The following is a 17,448-nucleotide window of genomic DNA, read 5'->3' on the forward strand; positions in this document are numbered from 1 at the left end:
TCAGCAGAAATCATTAGGTTGGATCAACTCAGTATTTACAGTCTGAGAATGTAATTTTATTTCTTTAGAAATAAAATTTGTGTTTTGTGATTATAAGATGTTTGTCAGAGCAGATCTCATTTTACTTGAAAGCAAGTAATTTAGATTGTGACGATAGATTTGTCTTGTGTTTTGAACCTTACAAATTGTGTTCACATATGATTGAGACAATGGCATATACTCAGTATTCTTGTGAAATTTCTGAAAAGACTGAAGAATAATTTTACTTTCTGTGACATAGTCAAACCTTTTATTTGGATTTGTCCTACTAGCAACTTTCTACCTAAAAAGCAGGTAGGAATCTGCCTGAGTTTTGCATCGTTGCTCCTAATGACCCTTAGGAGTTTAGCTAGTTGGCCTATTACCACCTTTTCACAATTTCAGGTATAAAACAGGTGGGAGGATCCTCACTGATAGGTCCAGAGTCTGAGTCTATTTGAAGAAGGGATAATTATGTTTAAAAGAAAACCACAGTGAGCTACATACTTAGCTTTTTAGTATATTATCATGATTCACTATAAAATAATTTAAACTCATTATATGCAAAGTATATAATTTAGTGATTAAAACTGTATTAAAGAATACAAAAAGGTAGGAACCATTTTATCCATGTCAGGAACATTTAGTTCAGGATAATTTTTCCTCTGTGTATTAGAATAATTTATTTACACATTTTGCATAAATTTAAAACAGTGGTTAGAAAAAATAAACATAAAACTGTAAAAATTATTTCTGGATGAATATTGCTTACATGTCTATCTTTCTTTCAAAAAGAAAACATGTCATTGTAACAAGGATCTTAGGTGTCATCTTAAATTTTTGATTGGTTATACTGCTATCTTGCTTTGGAAATATTCCTTTGTCTTTGAATAAGCCCAATATTTGTATATGTTTAAAAGTAAGGGTATTCAAATTCTTGAGCCTCTCTTTATCCTGAACTAAACTTTTAATTTGATTAACTCATATAAAAATGGTTTTTATTTTTTAAACAGACTATTTTTTTAGAGCAGTTTTAGGTTCACAACAAAATTGAGCAGCAAGTAGGGAGAGTCCCCATGTATTTCCTGTCCTCCTTGACCTGCACAGCCCTCTCCACTGTCAACATCCCATACCAGAGAGGTACATTTGTTATAATCGATGAACTGAGCGGCAATTCTCTAATTGTTAATATTTACCTTTATCATTCTCTCTTTTTTCTTATTTCTTCTCTTTCTATATGTATATACCTATGTCCATATCTGCATCTATATCCATAAACTAAAACAACCTTCTGGGCAAAGTAGTTGGATTGATTTAAACTACTTCACCAACCGTCTTTCAGGCCATTTTCCTTTGGTGGCTTCTTGAACTTATCAAAGAAGCGTATTAATTCCAGAATATTTTATGAGCAGCATGATTTACGATCATTTAGAAAAGGAAGTAGTGATCATTAGGAGCCACTTCATATTATTTAAGAATAATCCATGCTGGATGCATGTTATTTCCTTGGAAAAGTTGCTCTTGATTTTGAAAATGTTTATTCTCAGATGAATCTTCCTTCCCTCCATCCCCAGTCACCTTGTTACTGGCTCTGACCCTCTTGGATAGAATATTGTGCCTGCTTTCTTATAGGTTGTCCTGCCATTAATCTTTCTACTGGTTAGTCCATTCTCAATACCAGAGTAATTTTTTATTTATTTTATTTATTTATTTATTTATTTATTTAAATATATTTTATTGATTTTTTACAGAGAGGAAGAGAGAGGGATAGAGAGCCAGAAACATCGATGAGAGAGAAACATCGATCAGCTGCCTCTTGCACACCCCCTACTGGGGATGTGCCCGCAACCAAGGTACATGCCCTTAACCGGAATCGAACCTGGGACCCTTGAGTCCGCAGGCCGACGCTCTATCCACTGAGCCAAACCGGTTTTGGCCAGAGTAATTTTTTAAATGAATATCTAATATGGAATACACACCAATAAATAAGAACTGCCATTAATGATTGTTTCTAAAGATCTAAAAGTATTATCCATCAATTATAAATTCATCTCTATGGTGGGAACTTTTATTTGAGGAGCTCATGTAAATTGGCAGTGTACTATATTGTTAATTTTTGGTTGTGTTAAGATAATTGTTAGTTGCATTAAGAGAAGTGTATTCACACCCAGCAGGTGTAGGTCAGCCGTTGAGCATCAACCCAGGAACCAAAAGGTCACCAGTTTGATTCCTGGTCAGGGCAAGTGCTCAGGGTGCAGGCTGGGTCTCCTGTGGGTCGCGTGCAGAAGGCAGCCTATCTATGATGCTTCTCTCTCATCGATGTTTCTATCTTTCTAGCCCTCTCCCTTCCTTTCTCTCTAAAAAATCAATAAAAACATATTTAAAACGACAACAATAGAGAAGTGTATTCTTTAGAATGGGAGGGGGTGATTACTCTTTTACACTGTACTGCCCCCTTCTCCCCATTCCACCACCATCTCTATTATAAATAGTGATATTTTTCTTTCCCCCCAACAGCCATGATCTGAATTTCATTATTCAGATAAGTTCCAAGGGAATGTATCCTCAAATTTGCATTAAATTACAAAGATTCATATGGCCAAATTTAGGTTTATTTCTACTTCCATTTCTTTGCCATTTAAAGGTGAAAACATTCTTCTCCCTTTCTTATCAGAAGCAAGCTCAGGATTTAAAGAGCTTTTATAAGCTTAATTTAAAATCAATATTTCTCTGCTCTCTAGGCCTTCAAAAAAATACCCAGGATAGTGTTAGCCTGGAAAGTAAATGTGTAAAAACAAGTTCTGAAAAAATCAGAAAATCAGCATTAGACTGTGCCATTGGAATGAGCCACTCTATTTCAAAGGCATACACATTTCCAATAAATAATCACTTAACTCTTTCCTGCCTATCTCCAATCAAAAATAACATATAACCACTCTAGATGATCCATTATACTCTGACAATATTAAAAATTATTATGTTCACCTTCATTTTTAGCCTAAATTATCTCTCTATAATACCATCCACTTGACCTTAGGAACCCAGAAAAAAACTCTCCCCTTTACTTGCAGAAAAAATTTCTGCTTTCCTCCAATCCTAGATAGTGAGTTTTTTTTTCTTTTCTTGCTAAATGCTCATTCTTCCAAGATTGATATAAACCCACTGACTCTCTGGGGTCAATGATCCATCATTTCTTTGAATCCGTCCCTTCCAGTTTATTCTTCTCACCAGGCTATTAAATATTTTCCATTAAAAAGTCTTTTTTTGACTGCATATCTCATTATAATTATAGTGCCAGGTAAGTCTTCATAATTCTTTTGAAAGAATGGACTATCATCATCTCTACTTCCTCACCTTCCAATTTCTCTCAAAGCATCAACATTAGGTTTCTGCCTTCCTTTTTCCATTAATAGTTATCTTTAAAAGGTAAAAAAAAAAAATCCCATTCTAATAGTCTTGCAAGTGCAATGCACCTTGAAACTAAAATCTCATAGTTTCTCTAAAACTGGTGCTTTCTATGGTCTATAACACCTGAAAAATCTCCTTGGCCTCTTCCTCCCCAGCCTCAGCTCATCAGTCACCAAATCCTACTGTTTACTCTGAAATTTTACTCTGTATCAATCATTATTTATTCAGATAATCAATGGGCCTACCACATAGTAAGTGCTTAATAAATATTTACATATATGAACTAATTTATTGAAGATGGCCATTGTCAAAACAATAGTACTAGCTGCCTCTCCTGCTTGCTTATGATAAGTTTCAAGAGAGCTATGCAATTCATCAGCCTGTAGCCTGGATGTTTCCCTATCATTTCCTGGACACTAACTTACACCCTCTGAATAAGGAGGCATCTTCTTCCTCTTGCCTTACTGGCTGGTTTTTATGATAATAGACTACTCATAACACATTTTCCTTGACTTTTGTTCTTCAACTGTCAATATGATTAGCAGACCTAGTACACCTTCAGTTCATTCCCAGATCATAATCTTATTCCCTCCTCTTCTTTAATGATTAATTCCTCCAAAGATTCTGTTCAAGTAGAGAACCAGCCAGGCCTGGGGACTTCAATCATTTCCTGATTTTTCAGCAGCAGTATTTGGCCTTTAGTTATTTAAAATTTTAAGAGTTAAGAAGTATCTATATTTTGAGACTATTGCAAAACCCTGAAATTTGCCATTGGCCAAAACCTGTCTAAGCATTCACTTTTACTTACATTATTTCTCTACAGCTGTTCCTGTTCCTTAAAATAGGAATAGAAGCTAAGAAGGTTCCACAGCCCTAGAGGATTCTCATATTATTCTCATAAGAAAGAATACAACTACATATATATATATATATATATATATATATATATATATATATATATACAGTTGAGAAGCTGGTATACACCAAAGTTCTAGAAAACTAATTATTGACTCTCTACTATAGTCCTTCTATTGTAATAATGATTATAGCCACACTTACTTAGCACATATGAGGTGCCAAATGTTGTTCTGAAGGTGTTGTATATAATTGTTTAATCTTCCGTCAAAACTACGAGGTGGGTAACATTGCCGTCTTCCCAGTGCTGTAGGAAAACTGAGTAAAAAATGACTTGATCAGTCACATAGATCATAAATGACAGACCTCGGGTATGAACTATATATTTAGTTATTAACCTACATTGAATCTTCCTGAAGACACTTAAGAGGTTCTTTGCCAACTAACCCCCTACCAAACTCAGACCAGGTGCCTTACATAGTAGGAAACATGTCGCTATGTTGCTTTCCTGATACATAGTACATTTTACAAAGCTTGTTGCATGCCAAATGGCAGTAACATGAACAGTGCATGTGCAAGGAATACACATCATTCCAGGAATTCAAGCATGCCATCTGCCCAAATAAGATTCTTGTTAGCCTGAGGAGAAGACTGACTTGTGTTTCTTTTCAGTTACCTAAGTCGATATATTTTGGAACTATACCTCAAAGGGCTTGGAAAATCAATATAGGAGTGTTGAGGAGAACGAGACATCAAGTCTGGAGAACAAAGGGCACTCATTAGTACCCTCCTTTTCTTCCCTGAAGCCTCTAGCACCTGGTCATCTTCAAAATCTTGTCAAGAGAACAGAACATAATAATAGCATTTATCTTGTACCAACTATCAACTCTAAGCCAAATGTTTCTGTATTGTTATCTTTAATCACAACCAAACCCCAAACTTGATATATCATTTCTCTATTTTGTAGATGTTTCCCAAGGCAGAATGAGTTTAGCATTACTCAAAGATCTGGAGGGGGTGTGTGTGAAATTGGAATTAAAAATTGAGTTTCTCTGGTGCCAGTATGTATGCTCTCTTCATAAACACACCATGAATTTAGTTAGCCACAGGAAGGCCTCTTTCTCAAGCAGAAGTAGCCCAGTACTTACCTACTCCCCTAGTGAGCACCTGTGGCTCAACCGGAATTGACACGATTGCTGCTAGCTTTACACTCCAATGAAACTGGTTCTTCATATCAATAATACCTATACATCTTTACAGATGTACTAGAGGCCCGGTGCATGAAATCGTGCATGGGGAGGGGGGAGACCCCAGCCCAGCCTGCACCCTTTCCAATCTGGGACCCCTTGAGGGATGTCCGAATGCCCGTTTAGGCCCGATTCCAGTAGGATTGGGTCTAAATGGGCAGTGGGACATCCCTCTCACAATCCAGGACTGCTGGCTCCCAACTGCTTGCCTGCCTGCCTTCCTGATTGCCTCTAACTGCTTCTGCCTGCCAGCCTGATCACCCCCTAACCACTCCCCTGCCAGCCTGATTGATGCCTAACTGCTCCCCTGCCAGCCTGTTTGCCCCTAACTGCCCTCCCCTGCAGGCCTGGTCACCCCTAACTGCCCTCCCCTGCAGGCATGGTCACCCCTAACTGCCCTCCCTTGCAGGCCTGGTCCCTCCCAACTGCCCTCCCCTGCTGGGCATCTTGTGGTGGCCATCTTGTGTCCACATGGGGGCAGGATCTTTGACCACATGGGGGCAGCCATCTTGTGTGTTGGAGTGATGGTCAATCTGCATATTACTCTTTTATTAGATAGGATAGAGGCCTGGTGCATGGGTGGGGTCTAGCTGGTTTGCCCTGAAGGGTGTCCTGGATCAGAGTGGGGGTTCCCTTGGGGTGTGGGGCAGCCTGGGCGAGGGGCCTGTGGTGGTTTGCAGGCCGGCCACACACCTGTGGCGACCCAAGTGGAGGCCCTGGTGTCTGGGATTTATTTATCTTCTATAATTGAAACTTTGTAGCCTGGAGCTGAGCCAAGCCTTCTGCTCGCTCTGTGGAAGCAGCCATTTCTGTTGGGATTTATTTATCTTCTATCATTGAAACTTTGTAGCATTGATTGGAGGCCTAGGCCATCAAGGGCAGGTGGAAAACTTGGCTTCCTCCATTGCCAGAGAAACCCAAGCCTCCCTCCTGCTCTCCGTGGCTGCAGCCATCTTGGTTGGGTTTATTTGCATATTCGCTCCTTATTGGCTGATGGGCATGGCTTGTGGGTGTAGTGGAGGTATGGTCAATTTGCATATTACTCTTTTATTAGATAGGATACTTGGCAAATTAAAAGTTGAAGATTGATTAAGCATGTTTAGTAACATGAAGAAGTACCCAAGGATGAGAGCAAATTAAAATAATAAAAACCAAAATGGAAAAAAAAAGATAATGCAAAGTGAGTATATCAGTCAGGATGTGCTAGATTATACTGCAGTAACCAAGAAAATTGACTTGCCAGGGGAGCTGCATTGTATTCAGGCTGTTTTATGTTTTTGGCATCTCTTTCTCAACACACATTTTTCACAATTTTCACAATTTCAGGGAAAGAAAGTGCTGGTGCATCTTGTACTGTCAACTTAAATATCTTCATACAGATAGGGCATATAGTACTTTTCTTCCAACCATTGGCTTTTCAATGTGCCTAGATGGAAAGGAGAAACAAATATGGGTAAAATAGATGTCTGCTACACAGAGTAAAAACAAAAAGAAAGAGGAGGGGGAGTTAGACAGAATGAGAGTATAAAATAAAAACATATAAGAAACTCAAAATCAACAGAGCACAATGGTGTATGATTGCATACTGGATTGTAATAGTTTTGCTATCTTTTCTTTGGTTCTGAATGTTAAAAATTATTCTGAAGTCTTTCAGGAGAAATATGTAAATTTCCACCATCAGAGATGAGTCAGCTCACAAATTGTTAATACTTACCCTCAACATCTCAAGATTTTGAGATGTTGTTCCATCGCTGATGGCTTCCGTAGGCGGTTGAAGAGAGTAGATGAATAAGACTGAAGGGACTGAATATGACAGCAAGACAAATAGTTTGTATTATAAAAGCAAATCATTTCTCTGATTCTTTCCTGCTTTTTTTAACCTAGAAAAATGTTGATTACATTTATATACTTTAAGATCTTGAAGGCATGGACTCATCACTTGTATTTATAACAGCACCAGTTGTTCTATCACTGCTTAGAAAAGGGAAAATAATTTTGCCACTTTTAACTTGAGCCAAATTTCCTTAATTTTACAGTAAGAATATAGTTTTAAAAACATATGTTGCTGGAAATAAGAGCCTGAAGAAAGACCATGGCCCTTTAGCTCAGCTAAGAGACATCATGTTCCTCTCTGTTAAACTTCCCAGAGCTAATGTAATCTAGATTACATACAAATTGAATGGCTTTTCAGATGTTCATATACTTGTAACAGGTTATTGAAGAATATAGACACATAGAAGTAAAATTATGAGAAAGTTGATTTTTTTCACTGACTTTCCTCTTGGTCAGAGTATGCAAATTTTCCAGACAATCTTGTTTATTAAAAATCCAACCAAGTCAGTAATATCAATATTGGATGGATTCAAAGCTCTTTCTTCAGGGACAGATAGACTCAAGTAGGTTGGTGGTGGTGTATTCTTATAGGATTCCCATTTCTAAATCTTCTAAAAGCTCTGACTCCTCTGGGCTTGGGTTAGAGATATCATAGAAGAGTGTCAGTTATCTTATGATGACACAATCCTCTTCTGATTGGTTGTTGCCACTTCTTTTTTTTAAATTTTATTTTATTGTTTAAAGTATTACATATAGTAGTACATATGTCTCCTTTTTTTCCCCATTGACCTTCCCCCAGCCTCCCCTACCCCCTGTCACATGCCCTTTATCATTGATTGGCTGTCTGTGCCTTTTGAAGGGTATTCAAGGTCTAACTTTTTTTTTTTATTGCCAAACTGTTTAATCGGTTGTTCAAAGTTTTCCCAAAATTATCATATAAACCTGACATCTAACATGTTGGTCATATGTTTATGACTTCTGCCAAGTGTAAGGGCCTCAGAACTGGGTATTTTAAGAAGAAAAAAACTACATCCTTGTAAATAAAAATTTAAACCAAAGACTGACAATCTCAGAATATGTTTGTTTGAAAACTAATTGTCATTTTTCTCCAAACACATCTCATCTTTTCTGGGCCTTCTACAATCAACCTTTTCCTTTAGGTCAGAACACACTAGTGTCCCAGGGTGGATTAATGTCACCAAATGATATCTTAAATTTGAGTATTTCTCCCCCCTCTTCAGGTTTTAACTTTATGGGCAAGGTCAGTTTTATTGGAAAAGCTAATGAGATCTATGAACCTTCTTTCCAAAGCCCAAACTTTAAAGGGTTCATAAACCCTGGCTCAGGAAACTGGACTCTAACAAACCAGTGCAGTGGCATTGCTTCCGAACACAAAAAAATACACAAGTGAAATATTATTGGAGGTCATGAACATCACACAGAATATGTAGCCTGAATGAATACCATATGGTTAGCTGTCTTTAAAAATAAGGATGGTTGGTACCACTATATTAAAAAAAAATAAAAATGAAATGCCCGGCCAGAGTGGCTCAGTTGGTTGGGCGTAGTCCTATGTACTAGGTCTGATTCCTGGTCAAGGGCACATGCCTGGGTTGTGGGCTCAATCCCAGGTATGGGGCATGCAGGAGGCAGCCAATCAATTATTTGCTCTCACATCAATGCTTCTCTCTCCCTTTCTCTTCCTCTCTCTAAAAATCAATAAACTACTTTAAAAAAAAAAAGAAAAAGGCAGGACAAAGAACAATTTTTACCCATAATGATTTATTCTTTACAATATTTCGTTAAAGAGTTCAATGATTTGCACTCAGTTATATAGCCAAGAGGCAACCAAGTGTAATACAAAGAATTGGTCTGAAGTCCTTGCACTTGAAGGCTATACAAAGTCTCTTGCTTCAAGGAAATAGAAAAATTAATAAAAAAACACACAAGCTCCTTAGGCTCCAGAATCTCAACAGAAAATAACACCAAGTTAGTGAAATTGTAGGTGTTAACATGGAAAGCAGATCTTGTGCAAACACAGGCAGTCCGCAGGTTATATTGGACTCAACGTACGTCGTTTTGTGGTTACGTCGCCATCTCCCATTTATTTATTTTTTAAAAAGTTCCATCATTTCGACGTATGTACATATGTGCTTTATGTTTTTTATTATTTATTTACCACAAGTAAAGGTCAGGAATTGTAATCTTTCTTTAAAATTTTTTTTACTGTTTCACTTCATTACTGCTGTGTATGTGCTCTATGTGAGTGACATAGGTGCTTATGTAGGTGGGTTCCAACTTATGGCGAATACCACGTTGCATCGTGCTGTAGGAATGGATCTCTGACGTAAACTGAGGACCTACTGTATTAACACCTAGGACTTCTGTATAGATGATCTATATATATAAAAAGCCAGCGACCATAACAGCCATAATGACCTTATAATGACTGGTCGCTATGATGCCCACTATGGCCAGCGAATTAGCCGGTCAGGGGGTGGGGCCGGCTGGCAAGCCTTGCGGCCCCTGCCCCCTGTTGGCCTGCCCCTGATTGGACTCTCCCACCCCGATCAAGAGCGAGCTGCTGGCTAAATGCCCCCTCCTTTCCCCCCCGGCCAGCCCTGCCCCCGATCAGCCCGCCCACCAAGATAGGCCCACAGCCCCTCCTCTAGGCCGGCCCACCCCTGATCACACCCCCTATCCCAATAGGGGGCGGGGCTGGCCGGCCAACCTCCTGCAGCCCCTCCCCCTGGCTGGCCACACCCCCGATGGGCCCCCACCACCCTGATTGGCCTGTAGCCCCTCCCCCCGGCTGTCCCCGCCCCTGATTGTCCCCCACCCCAATAGGGTGTGAGGCTGGCCGCCAACCTCCTGCAGCCCCTCCCCCCACCTGGCCCCACCCCAGATCAGCTTTCCCACCCATGGCCCCTCCCCCAGGCCGCTGGCCCCCAATCGACACCCCAACCCCAATCGGGGGCAGGGCCCACCAGCCAATTGCCCATGGTCCCTTCCCCCAGCCAGCCTGGCTCTGATCGGGCCCTGATCAGGGGCAGGCTGGCCAACCTCCGGCCATCTTCTCCTCCTGACAGGCCCAGCCCCGATTCACCCCAATTGGGGCGGGCCTGCTGGACCCCACCCATGCATGAATTTGTGCACTGGGCCTCTAGTTTTTATTATAAACAATAAAATGCTATGTTTCCATTACAAACCTTTCATATTGAAAGGATCTCTAACATGAATTGCTTTAATAGTAATTATGAAGCAAAAAACGTTTAAGAACCTCACAGTGGGAACAATCCAACACTGACAAACTCTAGTGATCAGACATTCTCTTTTATGCAAAACAAACACAATTCATAATTACATAGAGAATGTCCTATCTGTGGGTGTTATGAGACAAGCTAACTTTCCAGACCAAAAGGCACTCACTGCTAGGGATGAAACAACTTCTGAACCAAACCAGCCACATGGGGTTGGTTCCTTCAAAACGGTGGTCATCTATTGTTCAGCTTGAGCAGCCCAAGGACAAACAGAGCACGCAAAACCATCCCTTCTCTTTAAACCCACCACTTACACGTGGACTGGCCGCCCTCATCACGGCGCAGGTAGAGTGTGCGGAGAGCAGTTCAGTTGTAGTTTGGAGCTGTCATCCCCATCTGCACAACTGCCACATGGATGATCCAGACTCAGTATTTTTCCCGAGAGCCACCTGCCACACCTTCATGAGGTGGCCATGACGGTGCACTCCCACACTGCTTCCTGACTAGGCCCCATTTAAGACGGACACAGATAGTGCCATTCTTTCCAGAGCCACATAACTTTCCTTGGTCAACTCCAGAGTTCCCGTGACAAGCAAGAGGACCCCGAGCATCTCTGTTGCTGGGTCTGGGTGGAGCGTAGGGACTGGGAGCCCACTGCAGTGTGGTGCTGGGCTTCACCAGCCAGTTCTGTGCAGATTCCCCAGCCCCCTAGTGTGTGGGTTCAAATTTTTCTGTTCATTTTCTTAACGGCAGGTATTCTACCCGACCCCTAATAAGATAAAATAAAATTTAAAAATCACACTATACATTGGAGAAGACAAATAGAGCAGCATTTCCATGAGAAACAGTAGGCTTGAAAAGCCTGGCACTGTAGTAAATGCTTGCATGACCAGTTTCACTGAGCGTGCTCAGGGGTAAAATTTTAGCACCACTTTTTTGGCTTTTTTTTTTTAATCTTTAGAAATTAAACACAACTTTTAACATAGAACACTTGAACAATAATGAAGTGTAGCCCTATAGATCAATACTGTTGTACAAATTGAAGGTGGGTAGTTTAGTCCCAAACTGACCATCCTGACTGCTGGTGGTCTTGATCCAGCATCTAGAAGGGTCCAGGAATCTGGAGAAGGTTCTGTGTGTAAATTAAATAAGAGTCCAGAGATGAAACATAATTTTGGAAGGCATTATGGGGAGCCAGTGGAGCTTGGCTGAAGAAATCAAGTTCTCCCTTGTCTCAGGACCCCTTGCTTTTTATTAACACAAATTGTCCTAAGGCGAGGTAGATACACACATCAAAGGCCAGGTTTAGTACACAGAATCCATTGTCAGATTGGAGAAATTGTCTACAGCTGTTCAGGTGTTTGGCCAGTAGGAGGCAATAACATGTAGATTAAGATGCCCTCAGCTGTCTGGCAGCAAGCAATCAATTTATGCATCCTTTTCAGGTTTGGGGAAATGCCCTCAGCCACCTCCAGATGATTCAGCCCTGCTGACATGCTGGAACTGGCTTCCGGCACCTGACATCAATCCATATCACCTAAAAGTAACTGTCGTCATGTTTGTAACAAGACATTCATTATTCTCAGCAGCAGGAAATCATGAAACAATCCCTTCATCTTCAATAGCTTTTTTCGTTACCTCTGCAAGGAAAAGTGGCAGGAAGTGAGAATGCAGCCCAGCCTGGGCATCCGGATGTCAGCCCATTGCCCCTGCACGCGCCATAGCCTAAGAGGATGACGCCAAGCTAGTCTGCCCATCTCTATTTATCTCTTCCAGGAAACGAGACAGCTATGCCTATAATAGCATGTGTCATGTCTTAGACTGTGTCCCTGTCTGCCCCCTTCCCTAATTCCTGGCAGAAGGAAACTCAAAAGGTCTTTTGACTTGACTATTTGCCCATTCTGGAAAGTCACACCATCACCATATAAACTTTTAAAAATAAATTAAATAAAAATATTGTGTCCACCAGGTTGACATCCAATCCACTTCAAGAGTTCTCCCAGTGCGCTGTTGAACAGCGTTACCCTTAGGGTCTCTCCTCCCACCGGCCATTCCTCCTGTAGCCCTTCCAGCAGTGCCTCCGGGACAGTGCTGCCCTGGCCCCTTCCACTCCCAGCTGCCATCAGCTCTGCACCAAGGGAGTGAAGGCTGGGCAAGAGGGAGGAGGAACTTGCTGACAGGTACTTAGTCAGCAGCTATGGGAAAGGGGAATATGCCACAGGAAAACGGAATGACCGAGACTAAAATGAGCTGTTTGGAACCCTGCCCTGGTGGGGTGAAGATTCCCAGCATATTAGGCAAGATAACGATTCACCTTGTGTAATCACATAGCTTTGTTCTAAAGTCCTGTAAAGGACTGAATCAACTGTCTTCTCACTTCTACAGGGAAACTAGGAAAAGGAACTCCTCAGCTTTTAAGTCCCTTAAAGATGTTTGCCTGAAAAGACAAAAACAGCTTGGAGACCCAGGATTTTCTCCTGTGACTATGTGTCTTTCTACAGCCCAACCCAGGTGCGTGTTTGAACATCTATGTCTTCTGTGAACCTAGATGCAGCTATAGGCACTGCTACCAGGCGAGGAGTGAGGCAGCCGGGTGGTGAGGAGGAGGCCTCTCCTTTCACACTGCATGCAGCTAGGATGGCAGGACCGCCTACAGGCATCCCAGTTCATTCCTCAGCAGGTGACACCGCAGAGCTCTCTGTTCAGCACCAGGAGACTCCATGAGAGAAGAGCGCCAGAAAATCCCACTGACAGCAGGGTTAGAATTAAACCTTGGAGGCTGATTGAGCAACCAATGAGATCTGCCACGCCATCCAAAGGGCTTTCCATCTGGATGTGGGTGTCTGTCCAGGAGCCTCACAGGACTCCCGGCGCCCACGGCCAACCCGAACATGGCGTCCACTTACGAAGCATGGAGGGTGTAACCAACTGTTGGTACGCAATACACTGGACGTTTAAAAAAAGGAATTTAAAACAACCTAAAAATGTGTCTTATTGGTCTCCGTTGCCCAGACTGCCAGGGAAAAACACATCTACCTGATCTGGGGAGGCTACAAGGGTGAGGGTGCAAGTGGGGTAAACCTTCAGGAATCATGAATTCCAGCTCCCACTGTGTAGCCAGCAAGCAGGTGGCCACGTGCATGCCCAGGGCCTTCTGAACCCACAGGCAATTCTCACTCGTCATGGAGGAGCCCCAATCCAATGGAACCCCATAATGAGGAAAGGCTGAAATAAGGCTTGGGCCCTTGGAGTTCTGTTTCATTCAATATAACCCCGCCCTCCCATCCCACCCCGGAGTCAGCTGGAAGCTAACATCATCAAATGGTGCAGTAATAGAAGTAACTGGACCAGGAAGAGGAGGCTCTGCTCCAATGATGTCATAGCCATGGGTGGCCACAGGGGGGTTGGGTGGGACTGGTCATGCAGCCCTGTGTCAGGAGTAATGACTGTAGAGGGGCGGGGCATGAAGAGTGCCATTCTGGAAACAGTGCTGTCCAGAAGCAACATGTTCTGCATCACTGATTGTCACTTTCTCACTTCGGTACCTGGTGAGTCTGATCGTTTTTTCTGAATTCCCTGGTCATTGGAGCCTGAAAGCCACCTTTCCTGAGCAAGGCGTCTATTGTCTGGATCTGATCCCAGTCTTGCTCCTTAGCGACCTCAGGTAAATATGTGGCTGTACATTTGACACCTTTTTCATGGATGAATTCAATTCGGATCCCATGGACCCCTACCTCCCATCCAGGTAACCACTGGCATCCTCAAAGTTAGTCAGGAGGGAGGCAGAGCAGGAAAGTTCAGGCAGCTTCTCTCGGGTGCGGGGTTGGGGGGAGGTGGGGGGGATGGGGGGAGGATCCACTGTCCTTAAGTGCACTGGTTAACGTGTATTCCCTGGGTCCTGAATAAAGATTCATGGCTGAGAAGGTCCCAATGCAGCCACGAAGCCGCTCGTCCCGCCCTGTCTTCCATGTCACCAAGAGCCGATAGGGGCCATTGGTGAGTCTAGGGAGTCGTGGCTGGGGGAAGCCATGGAGGTGACAGTAGAGGACATCCAAGCAGGAGCAGCACATCTCTGCGGTCACCACCAGGTTCTTGGTGGTGGTGGCAGCTCCAGTGGGTCCGGGAAGAGGACTCAGAGGGGAGAGTCCAGGTCCCAGCGTTCAGTCTGACACCGTCTCCTCACTGCTGCCATCCGCACGCTGGTGGGTTTGAAGAGGTCCCCAACTAGAGCCGGGGACAGTGGAGGCCTGGCTCCCGCGCGTGTGCGTGCCCCTTCAGATAACGTGGGCTTCTGGACCCCACCACCGGCTGCTGCCAGCTTGGGCTCAGTGGTCTGTTTCCCATCCGGACTCAGTGCTCGCGGTCTGCAATGCACAGAACCTGCAAGCAGAGAGCTTGTATTGCCCGGGGAACAGCTGTCACAGAGGAGGGGGGCTATTTTGTCTCTGAAATGAAGTTTCTTCCTTCCGATTCCGATTCCAGTCTTTCTTCCTGTACCTTCTCTCCCGGGCCAGGCGCAGCGGCCCGCGGGGCGGCGGACGGGCGGACGGGCTGGCGATGGTGCCCGGCGGCGGCGGAACTGGAGGGCCCACGGCTGGAGGTCTGAGCGGAACCGGCCCGAGCCGTCCGTATCCCGCAGCCACTGGGGCAGGGTGACGAGACGCGCGGAGGGGCTCTCCGGGGCCCCAAAGTCTAACTCTTGATGGTTTGGCAAAGATATGGCTTCTATGGAGCTTCTTCACTACAAAGTTTTCTTCAGTGCATGATGCAAAGTTGTCTCCAGCTTTCCCCCGTTGAAACCTACAACCACCGGTATACCCCACGGACCCCTGTGCTGCTTACTCTCTCATTCCCCCCCAATAAGAATCCCTCGCAGGTGGAGAACTGGCAAGATCATTGAAGCTCCAGCTGCCTTCTTATTTGTCCATTGCATCCTGAGATGTGTTGAGCAGAATAATGATTCCTCCAAAGATCTGTACAGTCGAATCCGTGGAGTCGATAAATGTGTCCCGTTGCATGGCAAAATGGGATTTGCAGACAGAATGAAGGTTGCCAATCAACTGACTCTAAATCCAGGATCATCACATTATCCTGGATTATCCAGGTGGATCCAGTGTAATCACAATGGCCCTTAAAAGTGGGAGAGGGTGTCGGAAGATTGGGCCAGAGTGGTGTGATGGGAAGAGGACTCCACCACCCCTGGCTGGCTCTGAAGATGGAAGAAGAGGGCTGTGAGCCAAGGACTGTGGGTGACCGCGGGAAGCTGGTAAAGACAGAGAAATGAGTGATTTCCCAGAGCCTCCCGAGGAAAGGCAGCCGTGGTGGCCCTTTGACTGCAGCCCCGTGACACCAGCGTCAGACTGCCCACCTGCAGGACTGTAAGCCTGTGTTAAGCCACTAGATCTGTGGTGATTAAAGTTATGACAACTAGGTAGCTACTGCACCAGGCAACCGTGCATCTTGGCCATGTCAACGCTGCTGGCTGCTCCACACTTGGCCGCCTCCTCTCCTCTTAGTTTTGTGCTCAATTTCCCCAACTCAGGGGGGCAAAGGTACAGACTAGCAATTCCACAGCTCAGGCAGGTGTCTAACCAGGGAACAAAATGCCACTTTCCTTCATACAAGGCGGCGTCCACCTTTTCATTTTTAGGTTTGTATTTGGAGATGGAGTGTTTGGAAGGTGATTAAGTCGTGAGGGGACAGCCCTCAGTGATAAAAATGGTGCTCCTAAAGAGACGAGGGGCACAGCGCCCCCTCCTCCCTGTGAGGGTATAGTGAGGAGAAGGCGGTCTGTGAATTAGGAAGCCGGTCCTGAGCGGACACCATTGCTGCCAGTGCCTTGATCTTAGTCTTCCAAACCTCCAGAATGGTAGGAAGTAAATTTCTGTTAGACGCAAGCCATTCAGAAGCTATGGTGTTTCTGTTGTAGCTGAAACAGATAAGGAGTACCTTTTCTTTTCTCTCCTACCTCCATTTGTTTGTTTGTTTGTTTGTTTGTTTGTTTATTTATTTATTTATTTCTTCCTGGGAAAGTTCTGTCAATTCTCTCTTAACATGTCTGTTGAGATTATGGTTTATTTAATCATATTTTTCATTTTCAAGAGCTCTTATTGGCATTTAAATGTCCTTCAAAAATAGTATCCTGTTCCTGTTCCAGGAATGCTGTGTTTTACCACCCATTTCACCTTCTTCAGAGATGAACGTCTCTCTCTATTCTCTGTCAGGTTGGGGAAGGCAGGGTAATCTGAACGTGTGAAGTAAGTGAGAGGATCCAGGATTCTAGCTTCTTCAACAGACTGTCAGCCAATCTGCTGTTTTTAAAACCGCCTTTCCTTCACTCACAGAAGCACCTAGAGTTCCCAGCTGGCGTGTTTTCAGGGATCCGCGGTGCAAACTGGGTGGCTTACCGACTTTCTCCATGGCTAGTTCAGGACCCAGCGCTCTCAGGCCCTGGAGATCCCTGAACATTCAACCCGATTTTCAAATTTGATTTTTCTTTTGTCTTCTTTTGCAATTACTTTTTCCATGTTTTCTTTGTCCTTGTGTTATTATTACTTAAAAAATATTCCTAACTGTTGTTTCAGTAGGGCTTCTAGAAGGAATAGGGATAGATGTTTGTGTGTGTTCAGTCCACCCTACTTAATACCTTTAATTGGGATGGCACCATATGTCCTTTGAATGACTCACTTGGAATCATCCTCCCCATCCTAGTCACCTGTCTGTGGGGAGAAGCATGGCACAAAGGAAGAAAGCCCTCTCAGCACAGGCGCCTCCTAGAGAACAGCCCCTCTCCACCTGTCCCCAGTTGGTGGTTTCGGAGCCAGTTG

At 43.6% G+C, this 17,448-nt stretch overlaps 1 pseudogene across 1 annotated transcript; it reads right to left on the minus strand.

Moving 5' to 3' along the window:
- Positions 1 to 14,054: 14,054 nt before the first annotated feature.
- On the minus strand, positions 14,055 to 17,041 carry LOC307108096 (AMMECR1-like protein; annotated as a pseudogene). Its single transcript has 2 exons — positions 17,029 to 17,041; positions 14,055 to 15,319 (listed from the first exon to the last, which is right to left on the minus strand). The product of its transcript is annotated as an AMMECR1-like protein (transcript).
- Positions 17,042 to 17,448: the final 407 nt, after the last annotated feature.

The sequence above is a fragment of the Cnephaeus nilssonii genome, assembly GCF_951640355.1.
Source record: "Cnephaeus nilssonii genome assembly, chromosome: 12".
Taxonomy (NCBI): domain Eukaryota; kingdom Metazoa; phylum Chordata; class Mammalia; order Chiroptera; family Vespertilionidae; genus Cnephaeus; species Cnephaeus nilssonii.